We start from the raw sequence: 4,987 nt of genomic DNA on the forward strand, positions 1-4,987 counted from the left end.
CACCGTTTCCTTTCCTTCCTCTACGCCCCTCCCCGCATAAGCAGCGCGGTGTACAACGGCAGCGATAAGGTACTCACTCCTTCAGACACTCCACAAGCGCCGCAGGGAGTAAATGGGCGGAGTAAGCGCCGTGGGAGGAAACGCGGCGTTTCCTCCCCCGGCACCGGAAGGTGTTGGCTCCCGGGAAGGAGCCATGACCCACTCCCGCCGAGGCTGTCGAAAGAACGGGGGGAGAAGAAAAGCGGCTTTCCCCGATCGAGGGGTCAACGAACTCCGACGGCGCGCAGTGGGGGACTCCCCTTCCACTCGCCTCGAAACAGACACCGCGGCCTCCAGGAGGAAAACAAACAACAATAAAGAAATAGAAGTAATCGCGATAGAGACGAGAATTCCGTGCAGCAGACACACTTTCTCCGGCCGTGCGTGTGTACGTCATCCTATAACGGTTTGACCTTGTTCGCTGCTTGTGTTTGCTTCCATTTATTTTCTTAGGGCGTCGCGTGAAGCGCCGCGCCCGGATAAAAAAGACGTTCGTTCGTAAACTCCGAAGTGGGAAAAGGAAACTCACAAAAAGAGAGATGAAGATAGCGAAGCTCGGTTGCTTGTTTTACGATTTCTCGCGCCGCAGGCCCACATTTCCTGCTGCGCCAACGAACGGCCCATACATTCGCGCGTCAGAGAAGACTTGAGCGAGCGTACAAGACGAAACAGACATTCAAAAACGCGCAGTCGCGTGTACGTAACTTCCGCCTTCTCACCCGTGGTGCTAAAATATCTTAAAGTAGAAGAGAGAGAGAGAGAGAAAAAGAAAGGAAAAAACCGGAAGACTCGACGAACTGGAGCTCGCTGGTAAGTTACAGGGACAAAAGGAGAGCAATATCCCAGGAACCCAAAGAGTTCCCCCTCGGTGGCTCCCAAAAACTCCCCTCTCCTCCCACGCACTTATGGTCCGGTCTTTCAACAAGTACAATCGCCTTCTTTTCAGGCCCCCCTCCAGTCTGGGCACGTCGGCAAACACCGACAAGCAGGTGTCTCGGGAGTGTGGGAAGGTCTTGAAAGGGGTGTGTGTGTGTGTGTGTGTGTGTGTGTGGGGGGGGGGGGGGGGGGGGGGAGCATAGTTCAATGAACTTGCGAGACCTGGGGGCACCGACGCAAAGTTCAAACTGGACAGGCGTAGTCGAACCCAAATGCGATTTCCTTTGGTTCAACTGCGGCGCCTTTGGGGATAATTGAAGAACCAGTTGGGGTCAATAATAGAGCAGGCATGTTACTCATCTCTCTGACGCCAGCCCCCATATTGAACATCTTTCCGTACTGTCATGACCAATTTATTTATTATTTTATTTTTATTATCTAAAATGCTAAAAAAAAAAAAGTCATACCGCGTTACGATATTTCGCGTTGAGCCGACTTCAGTCAATAGGCATACAGTAGTTGTGTTGGACCCCGCGAGAATCGTGTCCGACGCAATCTGACGTTCTTAAAACGGGCACCGAACAGGACAACATGAGATTTGTTGGGTGAAAACGAAAGGTTTCGTTTTCACCAAACAAATGCCACAAAAAACAGTCATTTCTTCTGTGGTATGGGAAGTGTTAATGCATCCTCAGTGAGTTTATCGACCCAGCAACAATTAAGAAAAATAAGTATCAACTTCAGGATAATCAGTAAAATGTGGTGGAGCCGACATTAGCCATACAGGTAGATTTGTGAGACAGTGCTGTTATCTGCCCTTGTTCTGCTAATCTTGCTCCGTGTACAGTCACGATCCAATGAACTACGAACAAGAGTTGCGCGGTTTTGAGAACATTCTGGGCTTCCCAGAGGTCAGTTGGGAATGCGCAGAGTATGCAGTGGGTAGTGAACGCCCCCCGCTCCGACTTCATATTCTGGGAAGATGCCAGGCAACACGCTGCCCCACGTGACCCGACATGCACCGAAAGCCACCCGCTCCGCTGTTTGAATTTCAATGTATCCTGACTGGGCACCCGTCGGCGATATGAAGGTAACGCTGGACCGTCGACCGTCCCATACTATCGGTGCCATGACGTGGCGGCTTGGGAGTCTTATTGCACGTTTCGCCGAGAACAAGTGCTTCGATCAAACGCTGCTCTCAGCTCTGCTGTTACTCCCCGCAGAAAGCGCAAGGATAAGGGAGGAGCTTTTCATAAGTTACTGGGGGCTACTGCAATCGCTTTGCAAGCCTTCGAGACAAATGAATTTGTGTATAGTGACAGCAATCGCGTTACATTTGCGCCCGTCTTATATTACGGATATAAGCCACATTATTAAGGGAGCATCATTACCCCACTTTTGCGTGCCAAATTAATATGATAAAAATTGGAGCGCTGCTGATAAAGTAAAAATTAGGGCTCTGTGATAGTCACTGATAAGCCATACTGAGCAATGTCGACCCTATTTCAAGTGCAAAATGGAAAGCGATTGACGCCGCTGACGTGGGCACAGAGAAAGTGATGCCGAAATTGAAACTCACTTGCCCACTTTCCGCAGGGACTAGCAGCAGAGCTGAGAACAGCGTTCGATCGAAGCGCTTCATCTCGGCGAAGCGCCCGCTTAAGACTCGCAAGCTGCCACGGCTGCCGCGTCATGGCGCTGAAAGCACGGGTCGGCTAAAGCCCCTCGATGTGTTTGCGCTTGTCTTGCAAGTAGCGTCAAATGCGCGAGTGCACGAGGCCCATGTCTCGAGCGGCCCTTGGAAGCAAATGGCGGCGCAGCACTGAAATGAGCGGGCCTTGGAAGCGAATGGCGGCGGAGCACCCGCTCATGTCTCGCGCGCTTCCACGACAATGGTTGGCGGTACTTGTAAAAAACGCTTTTATCAAGGGGCTTTAGGGTCGGCTAGAGTGCCTTCATACACACGCGCGCTTTTGCTTGAGTGGTGACATCTCAGCCATTTTTCCGCCCTATCGTTTTTATAGGCATTTTGAAGTGCGCGCAATCCGGTGTCACTTAGCTCGAGCGCGTAGCTTTAGCTAATGTATGGACGCCATCTTGCCGCCCAAGTCACGAACCGAGTGTGCGAGAGAGTCACGCGCTGGCACATTCAGGGGAACAATAGATGTCGTCCCCCTGAGACAGACAGACATGTAGGCACCATATAGGGTCGGCCGATGGTCTGGCCTCTACCATCATATCCGCTGACAGATGTACTTACTTCCCTATTCTGTTGGAGGGCCCGCATTGAGATTTTGAAAACAAATCCAGAAGACCACTTTTAGGGTGTTTTCAGATAAGTTCGGCCGACCATGTCTGATGACCATTTTTAAATTTTACAAAAAAAAAATATATATATATATTGTAGACTCAATGATCATCGATCAGAACAAAACCGACACCCGTTTTGCGAAAAAAAAAATGTTTGTCTTTGCGGAATTGCACGAAGTTGGCATTTCGGGCACCACTCCCAAAAAAATATGTCATGGCTACAGGTTCAGAAATATTTACTAACAAACTATGTCAAGAGAATTGACTCAAAATATTTATCATTAACTATCGACGTTCCTAATTTCTAGAAAAAAATCGCAAACATGGCACATTCCGCAAAAATACTTACATTTTATTAATTGTTTTTTCTGCATCTATTAATACCAAAACTTTAAAACTGCCAGCGTGTTATCCTGTATCTTGTCAATATTGGTGCTAAATATGGTTGTCCTCGGCAGCGAAATAACTTTGCGATAAACGCTTAAATTGGGTCATTTTAATAATTACGAGTTATTTTGAAACTCAATTAAAAAAAAAGGCCATCTTCAATTTTTTTTTAAACTCTCCCACAGTAAGGCCAATGATAGGTACTAACAGAATCTGCAAAAACATGTTGCATTAGTTTTGTGTATTTGAAGTTATAAAGCTAGAAATATGATCAAATTGAGGCTGCCGCAGCACCGTGAACGGGTACCCATAGATGACGAACTCGTTAATTTTACAAAGTGTAAAAATGCTCGAGGGTGGTAAAAAGAAGAAATTGACGGCACAAAGGCGGACGGTGGTTTCAAAGTGAGACTTCTTCGTGCGTTTTTGTATAAGAGCCGCAGAAAATGCGCGCGGTCCGGAGCGATCGAGAGGCACTCTCATGGCGCATGCTTCGCACGGCCCGTTTTCAATAGCCGGCGTGTAGGGTCTATGTGTTGTTTGCAAACAAGCTCACTACCACCCCCTATCGGCGGACCCCTGCGCGCTTCCGGTTTTCCTCTTCTTTTCCATTTGTCTCTCCTCCTTTTGTTAGTTGCACTACTTTGTACAATGCCACTAATGTTCTTATGTCCGTGTCCCACTAGCGCGACAGACAGAGACAAAAGACAGCGACAAGCCTTAAACCTATGCAGCATGCTCGCGATGGTACCTTTGACAGGCGCTTAGTAGTTTGGTGCTCGCGAAGTAAGCACGAGTCATTGCAAGCCTGCCAAAGATACCCTCGCGTGCACGATGCTCGTGTTTGAAAATAGCCTCCTTTATTCTACGAAGCCTCTCAAATCGCGAAAGACTCTGGTTTGAGGCTTGTCGTTGTCTTTTGTTTCTGTATGTCGCTCTAGTGGGACACGGGCATTACAAACATACTACAGAAACTTCTCTGAAGGAAACTCTTCTTACCCGACCGCTGCGCGTTGCTGAAGAATAAATAAATACACTATTGGAAGTTTACTGGGCCACCAATAGTGTGGCGCCCTCGTGGTATGTGGTGAATAGGAAGGCGGCTCAGATGTTTATCTTAGCCTTTTGCCTGGCGGTAACATGATATGGCGTGGCGAAAACCGGCGCCTCTTTACAGCATTGGAGCCGCCGCCGTGGTGGACCGCGAAGAAAGCGCAAACACTGGAGAAAAGCGTACCGGATATTTGAAAGTGAGAGCAGTGATATGGACCCCAAAGATAGCGTTCACTTTCCCTTGCCTTTCTCGTGGACCATCCGGCGGACGCTTCGTGAGCATCATCCGTGAGTATCGCACACGCATAGTGCTCCCCGCGTT

Source organism: Ixodes scapularis, unplaced genomic scaffold, assembly GCF_016920785.2.
Source record: "Ixodes scapularis isolate PalLabHiFi unplaced genomic scaffold, ASM1692078v2 ptg001299l_1__unscaffolded, whole genome shotgun sequence".
In the NCBI taxonomy this organism is placed as follows: Eukaryota; Metazoa; Arthropoda; class Arachnida; order Ixodida; family Ixodidae; genus Ixodes; species Ixodes scapularis.